General features: G+C 35.7%; 6 non-coding genes across 6 annotated transcripts; all 6 read left to right on the plus strand.

Annotated features, from left to right (window-relative positions):
• The first annotated feature begins 11,314 nt into the window (after positions 1–11,314).
• Positions 11,315–11,388, plus strand: Trnan-guu (transfer RNA asparagine (anticodon GUU)). Its single transcript has one exon. It is a non-coding gene; the product is annotated as a tRNA-Asn (tRNA).
• A 1,219-nt stretch (positions 11,389–12,607) lies between these two features.
• Positions 12,608–12,681, plus strand: Trnan-guu (transfer RNA asparagine (anticodon GUU)). The gene has a single exon. It is a non-coding gene; the product is annotated as a tRNA-Asn (tRNA).
• Positions 12,682–13,912: 1,231 nt separating this feature from the next.
• Trnan-guu (transfer RNA asparagine (anticodon GUU)) lies at positions 13,913–13,986 on the plus strand. Its single transcript has one exon. It is a non-coding gene; the product is annotated as a tRNA-Asn (tRNA).
• Positions 13,987–15,217: 1,231 nt separating this feature from the next.
• Positions 15,218–15,291, plus strand: Trnan-guu (transfer RNA asparagine (anticodon GUU)). Its single transcript has one exon. It is a non-coding gene; the product is annotated as a tRNA-Asn (tRNA).
• Positions 15,292–16,527: 1,236 nt separating this feature from the next.
• Positions 16,528–16,601, plus strand: Trnan-guu (transfer RNA asparagine (anticodon GUU)). Its single transcript has one exon. It is a non-coding gene; the product is annotated as a tRNA-Asn (tRNA).
• Positions 16,602–17,827: 1,226 nt separating this feature from the next.
• On the plus strand, positions 17,828–17,901 carry Trnan-guu (transfer RNA asparagine (anticodon GUU)). Its single transcript has one exon. It is a non-coding gene; the product is annotated as a tRNA-Asn (tRNA).
• The last annotated feature ends 1,061 nt before the right edge of the window (positions 17,902–18,962 follow it).

An 18,962-nucleotide genomic window follows, 5' to 3' on the forward strand; every position in this document is an offset into this window, starting at 1 on the left:
TCACATTTATTTTACAATATGTTATTTTTAAGGAATAGATATAAAGATCGAATTACAAATGTCATCAAATCAGAATGTAGTGCAATGAAAAGACTTTTTTTTTTATTTCAAATTGGTTTTGTGCCATTTACGACAAGTGGACAAGTGTGACCCCAGGTAAGTAATCATAGCTTAGCCTAACACGATGTTACAATCGGTGATAAGGAAGTCCGTCTTACAAGTTTCATGAACAGAAACATACTTTTCTAAAAAGCAAAATGGCTTCATATCTAAAAGATCAACTGCAAAACAATTAACCAGATATCTTGTTAGAGGATATCCAAAAGGATTGTCGAAAGGCATTCGATACCGTCCCACACAATCGCATAATCCCCCATATGGATGTTTGTAATTTCATGAAAAAATATAACATTAAATGGTACAGACTCAGTATAGCGGAGGTAACACCAGGTATTCTTCAAGGTTCAGTGTTAGGGTCACTTTTTTTACCATTGGTAATATATAATAAAATGATTACCCTCCATCACGTCACATTATAGTGCTGCCCGCACTGTAGTATATATTATATTTCCGGAGACACCAGTGGATTGCCCCACCACATCACATTTTAGTGTTGTCACGTCTGTTGTGACCTTAGCAGGGAACAACCAACTAAATAAAAATTAGTCCTTCGTCACGAAATGGCCCCTGTGCAAAGAAGATCGAGCTGCGCATAAGAATTTAACTCGACAACCTTGTTGGCCGGTTAGTTATATAAATTTCCACATATTTCTTAAAAATGATTCCTCCGAGTTATCCTGATTATTGTCTAAATAGAACAATTCGTTTTCTAATACTTCTAATATTGTAATAAGGCCGATAATATCTAATATTCAAATTATGTTACCTTCATACCTGGTTAACTCTTTCCCCTTTTTCAACTTCTCGTATTGATACATATTAGACAATGGAGCTCAAAACGTGCAATTATCTGGGTAATAAAAGCAGTAGAGTGCAATCAAAATTCAAATATATTATAAGAGATTATCACTAGATCTGCTTCAATGAAGTGTAATGTTCAATAACATTTGTTACCTTCTCTCCATAAAAGGATATTTACTACAGTAACCTTCGGGCGCACTTATCAGTCTCCGTGGCGCCAAATCGTGTAGCGCGTTCGGCGCTGTTTTAACCGAAAGGTGTGGTGGTTTCAAGTCCCACCCGGGGTGACGATTGCACAATTGTTTATTACAATATGTTGATTTTTAAGGAATAGAAATATAAGATCGAATTTACAAATTGTCATCAAATCAGAATGTAGTGTAATGAAATGATTTTCTTTTTGCTTCAAATTGGGTTTTGTGGCATTTACGACAAAAGTGGACAAGTGTGACCCAGGTAAAGTAGTAACAGCTTTGTTCTAACACGATTTATGAACAATATGGTGATAAGAATATCCGTCATAGAATTTTGACACGCCCATCGGTTGGCTGGGTTTAATTATCAACATCATTATTTCGAAAAAAAATGATTTCTCCGAGTTATATATATAACGCATTTGTCTAAGTAAACATTTCATTTTATTTTCTTTTTACTGCATATGTTGGCCGACGAATAATCTAGATTAAGTGTTCTATTCCCCACTCCACGCTACCCCTTTTTAATTCCTCATATTGCGACATATTGACAATGGAACACAAACGTGTGGATTCTAGGTAATAAAATCAATGAAAGTGCTTCAAATTCAGAGATAAACTTATCAAAAGATTATCACTAGATCGCTCGATATAGTCTAACGTTCAATAACCATTTTGTTATCTTATCACCATGTAGTAGATATGAAATTTACTACAGTAACATTCTGGTGCACTTATCAGTCTCCGGGGCGCAATCGGTTAGCGCGTTCTGCTGTTAACCGAAAGGTTGGTGGTTTCAAGCCTAACCCGGGACGAACACGAATAATTGTATACAATATGTTGATTTTTAAGGAAATAGATATAAAAAGATCTCGAATACAAATAGTCATCAAATCAGAATGTAGTAGTAAATGAATTGATTTTCTTTTTGCCTTTCAAATTGGTTTTGTGGTGGCATTTACGACAAGTGGACAAGTGTGACCCAGGTAAGTAGTTAACAGCTTTGTCAAACACGATTTTAGAATTGGTGATAAGAATAATCCGTCCATAGAATTTTGACACGACCATCGGTTGGCTGGTTAATTTAATCAACATCATTATTTTCTAAAAAAAAAAAATGATTTCTCCGAGTTAACGCTTTGTCTAAGTAAACATTTCATTTTATTTTCTTTTACTGCAATGTAGGCCCGACAATATCAGATTAGAGTTCTAATCCCCACTCACTCCCCTTTTTAATTCTCCTATTGCGACATATTGACAATGGAACACAAACGTGTGATTCTAGGTTAAAAAAATCAATGAAGTGCTTCAAAATCAGAGAAATCTACAAAAAGATTATCACTAGATCGCTCGAAAGAGTCAAATGTTCAATAAATACATTTGTTATCTTATCAACAATGTTAGATATTTACTACAGAACATTCTAGTGCACTTATCAGTCGTCCGGGCGAAATCAGATTAGCGCGAGTTCGGCTGTTAACGAAAGGTTGGGTGGTTCAACCCACCCTGACGATCACAATTATATTTAACAATAGTGTGAGTTTTTAAGGAATAGATATAACAGATCGAATTTACAAATGTCATCAAATCAGAATGTAGTGCAATGAAAAGACTTTTTTTTTTTTATTTCAAATTGGTTTTGTGGCATTTTACGACAAGTGGACAAGTGTGACCCAGGTAAGTAATCATGAGCTTAGCCTAACAGACGATGGTTACAATCGGTGATAAGAAGTCCGTCTTACAAAGTTTCAGAACGAAACATACTTTTTCTAAAAAGCCAAAATGGCTTCATATCTAAAAAGATCAATCTGCAAAACAATAACCAGATATCTTGTTAGAGGATATCCAAAAGGATTGTCGAAAGACCATTCGATACGTCCACACAATCGCATAACTCCCCCATATGGATGTTTGTAAATTTCATGAAAAAATATAACATTAATGGTACAAGACTCAGTATATCGGAGGTAACAACCATGTATTCTTCAAGGTTCAGTGTTAGGTGTCACTTTTTTTTTACCATTGTAATATATAATAAAAATGATTACCCCCATGCGTCACAATTATAGTGCTGCCGGCCTGCACCGTAGAATATATTATATTTCCGGAGACCACCAGTGGATTGCCCCACCACAATCACATTTTTAGTGTTTTGTCACGTCTGTTGTGACCTTAGCAGGGAACAACCAACTAAATAAAAATTAGTCCTTCGAAATGGCCCCGTGCAAAGAAGATCGAGCTTGCGCATAGAATTTAAATCTCGAACAAACCTGTTGTGCCGGTTAGTTATAAATTTCCACATTTATCTTCTTAAAAATGATTTCCTCCGAGTTATCCTGATTTTGTCTAAATAAACAATTCGTTTTTTCTATACTTCTAATTTGTACTATGGCCGATTACCGATAATAAATCTAATTCAAATTATGTTTCTTACTCGTTCCCCTTTTCAACTTCTCGTATTGATACATATTGACAATGGAGCACAAACGTGGCATCCTGGGTAATAAAAATCAGTAGAGTGCTTCAAATTTCAAATATATTATAAGAGATTAATCACTAGATCGCTCGAATGAATGTGTAATGTTTAAAATAACAATTGGTTATCCTTATCATCCATAAGAGTGATATTTACAACAGTAACCGTCGGGCGCACTTATCAGTCTCCGTGGCGCCAATCGGTTAGCGCGTTCGGCTGTTTAACCGAAAGGGTTGTGGTTCAAGCCACCCGGGGACAGATTGCAATTGTTTTACAATATTTTGTATTTTAAGGAATAGAAATAAAGATCGAATTACAATTGTCATCAAATCAGTAATGTAGTGTAGATGAAATGAGTTTGTCTTTTTGCTTCAAATTGGTTTTGTGGCATTTACACGACAAGTGTGACAAAGTGTGGACCCAGGTAAGTAGTAACATCTTTTGTCTAAATACGATTTTTAGAATTGATGATAAGGAAGTCCATTCTAAAAGTTTTCATGAACAAAAACATACTTTTGTCTAGTAGCAAAGATTCATCATATCTGTAAAGATTAATTAGCAAAACAATAACCAGATTATCTTGTCATAGGGGTTATCGACAGGATTGACGAAAGGGCATTCGGATACCGTTCCTCACACAGTCGCATTAATCCCGCCATATGCATGTTGTATAATTACTACTATGTACCAAATTAGCATTAAAAGCATATGAACAGTTTACTGGTACAGAATCGGTATGGCGGAGGTAACAACAGTTATGACCATTAAGTTCATTATTCCCCACTCACGTTCCCTTTTCACCATTCCTCATAATGCGACATGATGACAATGGAACACAAACCTGGATTCTAGGGTAATAACATTAATAGAACTGCCTCATATTCAGAGAAAATTTAACAATTGCCGGAGCCACCATTGGAATACCCATATATATATCTAAACGTGCACATTAAAATTCGGCTTTTTTGGGGGCCACTCTGTGTATATTGTACTACAGTACCAACCAATGGAATACCTCACGCACATCTCCCATTATAGCGCTCGGTTAGCACTGTAGAATATTGTCGGAGACACCAGTGGATCAGCCTTACCCGGGGACGATCACATTTTAGATGCTTTCTCGTCTGTTTGTTGAGGAATAGATAGAACAACCAACTAAATAGTAATTATCTCCTTCATAATGGTAGGTCAATGATAACACTAGAATATAGACCCGCATTAGTTTTTGTTTGGTCCAATTACGACCTGTTTGGCAAGTTTGACCATTTAGTAAATTTCACATAATTTTTCTCTATAAAAGGATTTACAATCGGTGATAAGGAAGTCACGCTCTTGTCTAAGTTTCATATGCAATTTTCTATCCTTCTTTGTAAAAAGCAAATAAGGCCGATCATGCCAAACTCAAGTTTTCGATTGCAAAAACCTTGATTCCCTTTGAACACTCTTCGTATTGATACATATTGATAATGGATTGCACAAACGTTCATTCTGTTACCCGTAAAAACAGTAAAGGTGCTTCAAATTTCAGATATAGTTAAAAGAGATAATCACTAGATTCGCTCGATGTAGTCTAAATTGTTCAATATTAATTTTACCTAACGTCCAGTATAGAGCGGAATTAACACCAGTTAACATTCGGTGCTCACTAATCAATCTCCGTGTGCGCAATCTGTTTAGCGCGTATCGGCAGTTAAAACCGAAAGGTTGGTAGGATCAAGACCAACCTGGGACGATTGCAAATGTTTTACATATCATGTTGATATTTTATGGAAATATAAATATAGATCGAAATTAACAAATGTCAACAAATTAGAATGTAGTGGGCAATAATTTTTTCTGTTAATTTCAAATTATTTTGTGTGCCATTTACGAAATCTGGACAAGTGTGCATAATACAAAACAGGACCCACGTCAGTACAATAATAGCCTTAGGTTTAAATACGAAATAGAGAAATCGATCGTTAATGTAAGTCCATCTTAAAAGGTTCGCTGAACAGGAAAACATACTTTTCTAGTAATCACAAATTCCTTCATGATCTGAAAAGATCTAAATACAAAACAATAAACAGATTTCTTGACAGAGGTTAATCCACATCGATACTGTCGAAAGAGCTATTCGATACCGGCCCTCACAATCGCAAAATCCCCTCCATATGCATGTTTTATAATTACTTAGACCAAATAACATGAAAAAAAACCATGATAACCAAAATAACAGTAAATGGTACAGATCGGTATGGCGGAAGGTAACAACATGTATGGAGTACTCAATGGTCCCGGTAGTTAGGGTCACTTTTATTGTCACATTTGTCATTTATGATAAAATGAATTACCCACCCTCACTGTAGTATATTATATTGTCGGAGACAGTCACATTATACCAGTGGATACCTCCCACCACAGCTTCACATTTTATTGTGCTTTCAGTTTAGTGCTGTCCACGTCTGTTGTGACCTTAGTAGGGGAACAACCAACTAAATAGAAATTAGTCCCTTCGAAATGGCCCCTGTACATAGAAGATTGAGACCCGCATAGAATTTTAAACACCACGACCTGTTGGCTGGTTAGTTATAAATTTCACATTATTTCTTTAAAATGATTTCTCCGATTGATCTCGCTTTTGTCTAATTAAACTATGCGATTTTTCTATACTTCTGTTTCTGCAATATGGCCGATCATGTCTAATTTCAAGTTCGATTCCTTCCTTGATTCCCTTTACAACTCCTCGTATTGATACATATTGACAATGAGAGCACAAACGTGCATTCTGGGTAATAAAATCAGTAGAGTGTTTCAAATTCAAATATATTATAAGAGATTATCACTAGATCGCTCGATGTAGTGTAATGTTCAATAACATTTGTTACCTTATCTCCATAAGAGAAGTACCTAGTGTGTCGGCATTGAAAAGTCTTATGTTTTCATGTGATATTCACGATATTTGGAGAATTAGAAACAAAAATTGTGCTGTTTTTTCACGCAAACGAGTGAGTTTAGATACTTTATCGCAAAGTCGTATAGACTACTTTCTAGTAGCTAAATCCATAAGTTCTTCTGTACAAAATGTATACTATAATGATACTTCGTTCAGTGATCATTGCTTTGTAGTTATGAAAATCGACTGTGATAGTGAAAGTAAAGGTCCAGGTATTTGGATTTTTAATAATTGTTTTTTGTTAGAAGATGATTTTAATACAAAAATAAGGTCTTTAATAATAGATTCTGCTAAACATTGTGCCCTTTATATGTCACTGAACCTAAAATTTGGTGGGATAATTTGAAATATAAAATTAAAAAGTTTCTTCGAGTTTATGGTAAGGATCGAAGAAAACAGAAAATGTTCGAGTTTTATAAGATTCAGAATAAACTGCATAATTATTCCTGTGATATAGCTAATGGGAGATCCTTTGATTGTACTAAGTATGATGAGTTAAAAACAGAGTTTAGAAAAATTTGAAAAAGAAAAGTGTAATGGGGCTGTTTTGAGGTCAAAAGCGAAATGGGCAGTAGATGGTGATAAAAATACTGGTTATTTTCTAAAATTGGAGAAGTATAGGCAGAACTCTAATGCCATAAAGTGTCTGCATGACAGCGATGGAAATGTTTTAGCGTCATCTGAAGAGATGTCTCATGAAATATTTAGTTTTTATAATCAATTGTATAATTGTATTGAAACAGATGATTGTGATATTGAAAATGTTTTAACTTTTATTGACAAAAAGGTATCTGATGATGACAGAATCAAGTGCGATTCGCCTGTAACTGTTGATGAAATACACAAAGCTTTGTTTTCTATGTCTAAGTCTAAAAGTCCAGGCTTAGATGGTCTGACTGTTGAATTTTATTGCCATTTTTTTGATGATTTAAAATATATTTTTCCTCAATTGTACAAAGTATCTGGGAAGAAAAAGAATTGACAAAAAGTATGAAACAAGGGGTTATTAATCTGGTTTATAAAAAGAGAGGTGATAAAACTTTGTTGAAAAATTGGAGGCCTATTAGCCTTTTAAACGTTAGATTATAAAATTTTAGCCCGGGTTATGTCAGAGCGGCTTAAGTCTGTTTTGCCTTCTATTATTTCTGATTTTCAGTCTTGCTGTGTTGTTGGGCGTGATATCGCGGATACCATTTTTTGTGTGCGTGATATTATTGATCTTACTACGCAGGAAGATCGTGAGGGATATATTCTAAAAATTGATCAAGAAAAGGCCTTTGATCGTGTTAGTCATTCGTATTTGTTAAAGTTTTGGAAAAATTTGGTTTTGGGCAAAATTTTGTTGACTGGATTAAGATATTTTACACCAATATTTCAAGTTCTGTAAAATATAATGGCAATCTTACCAAATTTATATCCATTCGGAACTCAGTACGGCAGGGCTGTCCAATTTCTGCGATGTTATATGTTTTGGCTGCAGAACCTTTGGGAAATATGATTTTGAAATCTCCAGATGTTATGGGTATCACGGTTCCTAATACAAATTTTGATTCTAAAGTGTATCAACACGCAGACGATACTACTTTGACACTTGGAAATAAAAAGTCTATTGAAAATGTTTTTAAATTATTGGAAATTTATAGTAAGGGATCTGGTGCCAAAATTAATAAAGATAAGTCAGAAATTCTATGTGTTGGCCAAGGTAATATTTCGCCAAATGAGCTTGATAAGTTTCGTATAAAATTATGCGAAAATGTTATTTGTGTTCTTGGTGTGTATGTTGGTATAGATTTACGTTTATGCAACGAAAAGAATTGGGATACTAAGGTTGCTAACATTAGAAATACTTTGAAAATGTGGTCCCAGAGACAGTTAACTATACAAGGGAGAGCTATTGTAATTAATTCATTGTTGATGTCCAGATGTTGGTATTGTCTAACGTCACATACAATACCTCTAGCTGCTATTACTGAAATAAAAAAACTATGTATTGATTTTTTGTGGCATAAAAGGTGCGCATTTGGTGGCTTATGACACCATTATTGTCAAAAGAAAAGATGGTGGTTTGAATGTACCTGATATTGAGTTAAAACTTAAAGCATTTAGATTAAAATTTCTTTTAAGGTGGTTAGATACATCTTGCACAGCAGTCTGGAAATGTATGGGTCAGTATTTTTTGAACAAAGTTCTGAATTTAAATCTCGATTTTGAGGTTATTTATTGTAAGTTTCCTAATAAGTATCTTAGATCTTTACCCATTGTTTATCACGAAATGTTAAAGGCTTGGTATGTATTTCAGTCTGTTAACGAGGTCTTCTATAATGAGGACAACTTTTTTGTGTATGAACAGCCTTTGTTTTTCAACCCAATATTTGTGAACAATGACAAACCTGTATTTATTGAATGTTTCGCCAAAGCTGGTGTAGTTAAAGTGAAGCATTTGACTTTAGAAGTTGTATCTAAGTTCATTCACTCAAATGCAATAGTTGATGTTATTAAGGATAGTAATCCAGATATTTCTAGAGACATAATTTTAAATGATTACAAAATTATCATGAACTCTATTCCTGCTAAATATAAAGATGTTATTTTGAGCAATGTACATACCAATATAAGAACTGACGCTAGACCTTACGTTACATATATGGATGGTAATGGGACAACAGTACAGCTCTATCCAAAAACCACAAAGGATATCTATGGTTGTTTTATTCGTCGATTTTTCAGAAGACCAAAATCAACTGAATATTGGTCAAATGTTTTTAATAGCATGAGTCTACCACAAGTCTTTACAATAATGTATTTGCCATTTTTACCATGTGATATTGTTGATGTTCACTATCGTATTGTTCATAATACTATATTTACCATGGAAAAGTTGAAGAAAATTGGCACAGTTAATAATGACCAATGTCTAGTTTGTAAAACTGATTCAGAAACTTTACAGCATTTGTTTCTTGATTGTTCAGAACTTTCCGAATTTTTTAGCCTACATCCAAACATTAACAAAGACACTTTTTTCAAAGGCTGATCAGAATTACTTATCGGATATTTCTCTAGGAAGTCTTGTACTTCTGGGTTTCACAAGAAAGATCAAATTCACAAATCCGTTTTTCATTAACTTCTTTTTTGGAGTAGTTCGTTTCTGTATATTTAAAAGGCGCAACTTAGTAGTTAGTGATATGTCAAAATTGAATTTGAAAACTTTCTTTAAGTATACAATTAGAAAATACTTTGATTATGTTAGACATTATTATCAAACGGCAAAGAAATATCAGTTGTTCAAAAAGTATATTGCTGTAGATAATACATTGTTAAAAGGTGGTGATATTTCTTTAAACTCTAATGATTTGAGTTCCTTTGTTTTAGATGTCTAGTCAACACTGTTGTACTCATTGTCTTTGTATTATTTTTTCAAATGAAAAGAAATTGAATGTATGCGTTATAAAGTCTGTAATATATTGATTTCAAATGTTTATATTAAATGAAATGTGAGGAGCCTTCGGGGCCCCAACCCCGGGGGTCCTATTTGCTGGGAACATTAAAAGATTATTTTTAAAGATAAAAAAAAAGCGCGTTCGGCTGTTAACCGAAAGGTTGGTGGTTCAAGCCCACCCGGGGACGATTGCAATTGTTTTACAATATGTTGATTTTTAAGGAATAGAAATAAAGATCGAATTACAAATGTCATCAAATCAGAATGTAGTGCAATAATTTTTTTTTTAATTTCAAATTATTTGTGTGCCATTTACGAAAACTGGACAAGTGTGACCCAGGTAAGTAATAATAGCTTAGTTTAATACGATATTAGAATCGGTGATAAGGAAGTCCATCTTAAAAGTTTCCTGAACAGAAACATACTTTTCTAGTAAGCAAAATTCCTCATATCTGAAAGATCAACTACAAAACAATAACCAGATATCTTGTCAGAGGGTATCCACAGGGATTGTCGAAAGGCATTCGATACCGTCCCACACAATCGCATAATCCCCCATATGCATGTTTATAATTACTTTGACCAAATTACATGAAAACATATAACAGTAAATGGTACAGACTCGGTATGGCGGAGGTAACAACAGGTATTCCTCAAGGTTCAGTGTTAGGGTCACTTTTATTTTCACCATTTGTAATTTATAATACAATGAATACCCCACCACTTCACATTTAAGTGCTGCCTCATTGTAGTATATTATATTGCCGGAGACACCAGTGGAATACCTCACCACGTCACATTATAGTGCTGCCTCACTGTAGTATATTGTCGGAGACACCAGTGGATTACCCCACCACTTCACATTTTAGTGCTGTCACGTCTGTTGATACTTTAGCAGGGAACAACAAACTAAATAGAAATTAGTCCATCGAAATGGCCAATTTGCATAGAAGATTAAACCCCTCAAAGAATTTTAACACGACCACCTGTTGGCTGGTTAGTTATAAATTTCCACATTATTTCTTAAAAATGATTTCTCCGAGTTATCTCGCCTTTGTCTAAGTAAACACATTTCGTTTTCTATACTTCTTTTTCTGCAATATGGCCGACCATATGTAATTCAAGTTCAATTCCTTCCTTGTTCCCCCTTTCCAACTCCTCGTATTGATACATATTGACAATTGAGCAGAAACGTGCATTCTGGGTAATAAAATCAGTAGAGTGCTTCGAATTCAAAGATATTATAAGAGATTATCACTAGATCGCTCGATGTAGTCTAATGTTCAATAACATTTGTTACCTTATCTCCATAAGAGGATATTTACTACAGTAACCTTCGGGCGCACTTATCAGTCTCCGTGGCGCAATCGGTTAGCGCGTTCGGCTGTTAACCGAAAGGTTGGTGGTTCAAGCCCACCCGGGGACGATTGCAATTGTTTTACAATATGTTGATTTTTAAGGAATAGAAATAAAGATCGAATTACAAATGTCATCAAATCAGAATGTAGTGCAATAATTTTTTTTAATTTCAAATTATTTGTGTGCCATTTACGAAAACTGGACAAGTGTGACCCAGGTAAAGTAATAATAGCTTAGTTTAATACGATATTAGAATCGGTGATAAGGAAGTCCATCTTAAAAGTTTCCTGAACAGAAACATACTTTTCTAGTAAGCAAAATTCCTCATATCTGAAAGATCAACTACAAAACAATAACCAGATATCTTGTCAGAGGGTATCCACAGGGATTGTCGAAAGGCATTCGATACCGTCCCACACAATCGCATAATCCCCCATATGCATGTTTATAATTACTTTGACCAAATTACATGAAAACATATAACAGTAAATGGTACAGACTCGGTATGGCGGAGGTAACAACAGGTATTCCTCAAGGTTCAGTGTTAGGGTCACTTTTATTTTCACCATTTGTAATTTATGATACAATGAATACCCCCACCACTTCACATTATAGAACTGCCTCACTGTAGTATATTGTCGGAGACACCAGTGGAATACCTCACCACGTCACATTATAGTGCTGCCTCACTGTAGTATATTGTCGGAGACACCAGTGGAATACCTCACCACGTCACATTATAGCGCTGCCTCACTGTAGTATATTGTCGGAGACACCAGTGGAATACCCCACCACATCACATTTTAGTGCTTTCACGTCTGTTGTGACCTTAGTAGGGAACAACCAACTAAATAGAAATTAGTCCTTCGAAATGGCCCCTGTACATAGAAGATTGAGACCCGCATAGAATTTTAACACCACGACCTGTTGGCTGGTTAGTTATAAATTTCACATTATTTCTTTAAAATGATTTCTCCGATTGATCTCGCTTTTGTCTAAGTAAACTATGCATTTTCTATACTTCTTTTTCTGCAATATGGCCGATCATGTCTAATTCAAGTTCAATTCCTTCCTTGTTCCCCTTTTCAACTCCTCGTATTGATACATATTGACAATGGAGCACAAACGTGCATTCTGAGTAAAAAAATCAGTAGAGTGCTTCAAATTCAAATATATTATAAGAGATTATCACTAGATCGCTCGATGTAGTGTAATGTTCAATAACATTTGTTACCTTATCTCCATAAGAGGATATTTACTACAGTAACCTTCGGGCGCACTTATCAGTCTCCGTGGCGCAATCGGTTAGCGCGTTCGGCTGTTAACCGAAAGGTTGGTGGTTCAAGCCCACCCGGGGACGATTGCAATTGTTTTACAATATGTTGATTTTTAAGGAATAGAAATAAAGATCGAATTACAAATGTCATCAAATCAGAATGTAGTGCAATAAAAATTTTTTTTATTTTAATTTCAAATTATTTGTGTGCCATTTTCGAAAACTGGACAAGTGTGACCCAGGTAAGTAATAATAGCTTAGTTTAATACGATATTAGAATCGGTGATAAGGAAGTCCATCTTAAAAGTTTCCTGAACAGAAACATACTTTTCTAGTAAGCAAAATTCCTCATATCTGAAAGATCAACTACAAAACAATAACCAGATATCTTGTCAGAGGGTATCCACAGGGATTGTCGAAAGGCATTCGATACCGTCCCACACAATCGCATAATCCCCCATATGCATGTTTATAATTACTTTGACCAAATTACATGAAAACATATAACAGTAAATGGTACAGACTCGGTATGGCGGAGGTAACAACAGGTATTCCTCAAGGTTCAGTGTTAGGGTCACTTTTATTTTCACCATTTGTAATTTATGATACAATGAATACCCCCACCACTTCACATTATAGAACTGCCTCATTGTAGTATATTATATTGCCGGAGACACCAGTGGAATACCTCACCACGTCACATTATAGCGCTGCCTCACTGTAGTATATTGTCGGAGACACCAGTGGAATACCTCACCACGTCACATTATAGCGCTGCCTCACTGTAGTATATTGTCGGAGACACCAGTGGATTACCCCACCACATCACATTTTAGTGCTTTCACGTCTGTTGTGACCTTAGTATGGTACAACCAACTAAATAGAAATTAGTCCTTCGAAATGGCCCCTGTACATAGAAGATTGAGACCCGCATAGAATTTTAACACCACGACCTGTTGGCTGGTTAGTTATAAATTTCACATTATTTCTTTAAAATGATTTCTCCGATTGATCTCGCTTTTGTCTAAGTAAACTATGCGTTTTCTATACTTCTTTTTCTGCAATATGGCCGATCATGTCTAATTCAAGTTCGATTCCTTCCTTGATTCCCTTTACAACTCCTCGTATTGATACATATTGACAATGGAGCACAAACGTGCATTCTGGGTAAAAAAATCAGTAGAGTGCTTCAAATTCAAATATATTATAAGAGATTATCACTAGATCGCTCGATGTAGTGTAATGTTCAATAACATTTGTTACCTTATCTCCATAAGAGGATATTTACTACAGTAACCTTCGGGCGCACTTATCAGTCTCCGTGGCGCAATCGGTTAGCGCGTTCGGCTGTTAACCGAAAGGTTGGTGGTTCAAGCCCACCCGGGGACGATTGCAATTGTTTTACAATATGTTGATTTTTAAGGAATAGAAATAAAGATCGAATTACAAATGTCATCAAAGCAGAATGTAGTGCAATAAAAAATTTTTTTATTTTAATTTCAAATTATTTGTGTGCCATTTTCGAAAACTGGACAAGTGTGACCCAGGTAAGTAATAATAGCTTAGTTTAATACGATATTAGAATCGGTGATAAGGAAGTCCATCTTAAAAGTTTCCTGAACAGAAACATACTTTTCTAGTAAGCAAAATTCCTCATATCTGAAAGATCAACTACAAAACAATAACCAGATATCTTGTCAGAGGGTATCCACAGGGATTGTCGAAAGGCATTCGATACCGTCCCACACAATCGCATAATCCCCCATATGCATGTTTATAATTACTTTGACCAAATTACATGAAAACATATAACAGTAAATGGTACAGACTCGGTATGGCGGAGGTAACAACAGGTATTCCTCAAGGTTCAGTGTTAGGGTCACTTTTATTTTCACCATTTGTAATTTATGATACAATGAATACCCCCACCACTTCACATTATAGAACTGCCTCATTGTAGTATATTATATTGCCGGAGACACCAGTGGAATACCTCACCACGTCACATTATAGCGCTGCCTCTCTGTAGTATATTGTCGGAGACACCAATGGAATACCTCACCACGTCACATTATAGCGCTGCCTCACTGTAGTATATTGTCGGAGACACCAGTGGATTACCCCACCACATCACATTTTAGTGCTTTCACGTCTGTTGTGACCTTAGTAGGGAACAACAAACTAAATAGAAATTAGTCCTTCGAAATGGCCCCTGTACATAGAAGATTGAGACCCGCATAGAATTTTAACACCACGACCTGTTGGCTGGTTAGTTATAAATTTCACATTATTTCTTTAAAATGATTTCTCCGATTGATCTCGCTTTTGTCTAAGTAAACTATGCATTTTCTATACTTCTTTTTCTGCAATATGGCCGATCATGTCTAATTCAAGTTCAATTCCTTCCTTGATTCCCTTTACAACTCCTCGTATTGATACATATTGACAATGGAGCACAAGCGTGCATTCTGGGTAATAAAATCAGTAGAGTGCTTCAAATTCAAAGATATTATAAGAGATTATCACTAGATCGCTCGATGTAGTGTAATGTTCAATAACATTTGTTACCTTATCTCCATAAGAGGATATTTACTACAGTAACCTTCGGGCGCACTTATCAGTCTCCGTGGCGCAATCGGTTAGCGCGTTCGGCTGTTAACCGAAAGGTTGGTGGTTCAAGCCCACCCGGGGACGATTGCAATTGTTTTACAATATGTTGATTTTTAAGGAATAGAAATAAAGATCGAATTACAAATGTCATCAAATCAGAATGTAGTGCAATAAAAAATTTTTTTATTTTAATTTCAAATTATTTGTGTGCCATTTTCGAAAACTGGACAAGTGTGACCCAGGTAAGTAATAATAGCTTAGTTTAATACGATATTAGAATCGGTGATAAGGAAGTCCATCTTAAAAGTTTCCTGAACAGAAACATACTTTTCTAGTAAGCAAAATTCCTCATATCTGAAAGATCAACTACAAAACAATAACCAGATATCTTGTCAGAGGGTATCCACAGGGATTGTCGAAAGGCATTCGATACCGTCCCACACAATCGCATAATCCCCCATATGCATGTTTATAATTACTTTGACCAAATTACATGAAAACATATAACAGTAAATGGTACAGACTCGGTATGGCGGAGGTAACAACAGGTATTCCTCAAGGTTCAGTGTTAGGGTCACTTTTATTTTCACCATTTGTAATTTATGATACAATGAATACCCCCACCACTTCACATTATAGAACTGCCTCATTGTAGTATATTATATTGCCGGAGACACCAGTGGAATACCTCACCACGTCACATTATAGCGCTGCCTCTCTGTAGTATATTGTCGGAGACACCAGTGGAATACCTCACCACGTCACATTATAGCGCTGCCTCATTGTAGTATATTATATTGTCGGAGACACCAGTGGATTACCCCACCACTTCACATTTTAGTGCTGTCACGTCTGTTGATACTTTAGCAGGGAACAACAAACTAAATAGAAATTAGTCCATCGAAATGGCCAATGTACATAGAAGATTGAGACCCGCATAGAATTTTAACACCACGACCTGTTGGCTGGTTAGTTATAAATTTCACATTATTTCTTTAAAATGATTTCTCCGATTGATCTCGCTTTTGTCTAAGTAAACTATGCATTTTCTATACTTCTATTTCTGCAATATGACCGATCATGTCTAATTCAAGTTCAATTCCTTCCTTGATTCCCTTTGCAACTCCTCGTTTTGATACATATTGACAATGGAGCACAAACGTGCATTCTGGGTAATAAAATCAGTAGAGTGCTTCAAATTCAAATATATTATAAGAGATTATCACTAGATCGCTCGATGTAGTCTAATGTTCAATAACATTTGTTACCTTATCTCCATAAGAGGATATTTACTACAGTAACCTTCGGGCGCACTTATCAGTCTCCGTGGCGCAATCGGTTAGCGCGTTCGGCTGTTAACCGAAAGGTTGGTGGTTCAAGCCCACCCGGGGACGATTGCAATTGTTTTACAATATGTTGATTTTTAAGGAATAGAAATAAAGATCGAATTACAAATGTCATCAAATCAGAATGTAGTGCAATAATTTTTTTTTTAATTTCAAATTATTTGTGTGCCATTTACGAAAACTGGACAAGTGTGACCCAGGTAAGTAATAATAGCTTAGTTTAATACGATATTAGAATCGGTGATAAGGAAGTCCATCTTAAAAGTTTCCTGAACAGAAACATACTTTTTCTAGTAAGCAAAATTCCTCATATCTGAAAGATCAACTACAAAACAATAACCAGATATCTTGTCAGAGGGTATCCACAGGGATTGTCGAAAGGCATTCGATACCGTCCCACACAATCGCATAATCCCCCATATGCATGTTTATAATTACTTTGACCAAATTACATGAAAACATATAACAGTAAATGGTACAGACTCGGTATGGCGGAGGTAACAACAGGTATTCCTCAAGGTTCAGTGTTAGGGTCACTTTTATTTTCACCATTTGTAATTTATGATACAATGAATACCCCCACCACTTCACATTATAGAACTGCCTCATTGTAGTATATTATATTGCCGGAGACACCAGTGGAATACCTCACCACGTCACATTATAGCGCTGCCTCTCTGTAGTATATTGTCGGAGACACCAATGGAATACCTCACCACGTCACATTATAGCGCTGCCTCACTGTAGTATATTGTCGGAGACACCAGTGGATTACCCCACCACATCACATTTTAGTGCTTTCACGTCTGTTGTGACCTTAGTAGGGAACAACCAACTAAATAGAAATTAGTCCTTCGAAATGGCCCCTGTACATAGAAGATTGAGACCCGCATAGAATTTTAACACCACGACCTGTTGGCTGGTTAGTTATAAATTTCACATTATTTCTTTAAAATGATTTCTCCGATTGATCTCGCTTTTGTCTAAGTAAACTATGCATTTTCTATACTTCTATTTCTGCAATATGACCGATCATGTCTAATTCAAGTTCAATTCCTTCCTTGATTCCCTTTGCAACTCCTCGTTTTGATACATATTGACAATGGAGCACAAACGTGCATTCTGGGTAATAAAATCAGTAGAGTGCTTCAAATTCAAATGTATTATAAGAGATTATCACTAGATCGCTCGATGTAGTGTAATGTTCAATAACATTTGTTACCTTATCTCCATAAGAGGATATTTACTACAGTAACCTTCGGGCGCACTTATCAGTCTCCGTGGCGCAATCGGTTAGCGCGTTCGGCTGTTAACCGAAAGGTTGGTGGTTCAAGCCCACCCGGGGACGATTGCAATTGTTTTACAATATGTTGATTTTTAAGGAATAGAAATAAAGATCGAATTACAAATGTCATCAAATCAGAATGTAGTGCAATAAAAATTTTTTTTATTTTAATTTCAAATTATTTGTGTGCCATTTTCGAAAACTGGACAAGTGTGACCCAGGTAAGTAATAATAGCTTAGTTTAATACGATATTAGAATCGGTGATAAGGAAGTCCATCTTAAAAGTTTCCTGAACAGAAACATACTTTTCTAGTAAGCAAAATTCCTCATATCTGAAAGATCAACTACAAAACAATAACCAGATATCTTGTCAGAGGGTATCCACAGGGATTGTCGAAAGGCATTCGATACCGTCCCACACAATCGCATAATCCCCCATATGCATGTTTATAATTACTTTGACCAAATTACATGAAAACATATAACAGTAAATGGTACAGACTCGGTATGGCGGAGGTAACAACAGGTATTCCTCAAGGTTCAGTGTTAGGGTCACTTTTATTTTCACCATTTGTAATTTATGATACAATGAATACCCCACCACTTCACATTATAGAACTGCCTCATTGTAGTATATTATATTGCCGGAGACACCAGTGGAATACCTCACCACGTCACATTATAGCGCTGCCTCTCTGTAGTATATTGTCGGAGACACCAATGGAATACCTCACCACGTCACATTATAGCGCTGCCTCACTGTAGTATATTGTCGGAGACACCAGTGGATTACCCCACCACATCACATTTTAGTGCTTTCACGTCTGTTGTGACCTTAGTAGGGAACAACCAACTAAATAGAAATTAGTCCTTCGAAATGGCCCCTGTACATAGAAGATTGAGACCCGCATAGAATTTTAACACCACGACCTGTTGGCTGGTTAGTTATAAATTTCACATTATTTCTTTAAAATGATTTCTCCGATTGATCTCGCTTTTGTCTAAGTAAACTATGCGCCTTTGTCTAAGTAAACACATTTCGTTTTCTATACTTCTTTTTCTGCAATATGGCCGACCATATGTAATTCAAGTTCAATTCCTTCCTTGTTCCCCCTTTCCAACT

This window comes from Argopecten irradians, chromosome 16 (genome assembly GCF_041381155.1).
Source record: "Argopecten irradians isolate NY chromosome 16, Ai_NY, whole genome shotgun sequence".
Lineage (NCBI taxonomy): Eukaryota > Metazoa > Mollusca > Bivalvia > Pectinida > Pectinidae > Argopecten > Argopecten irradians.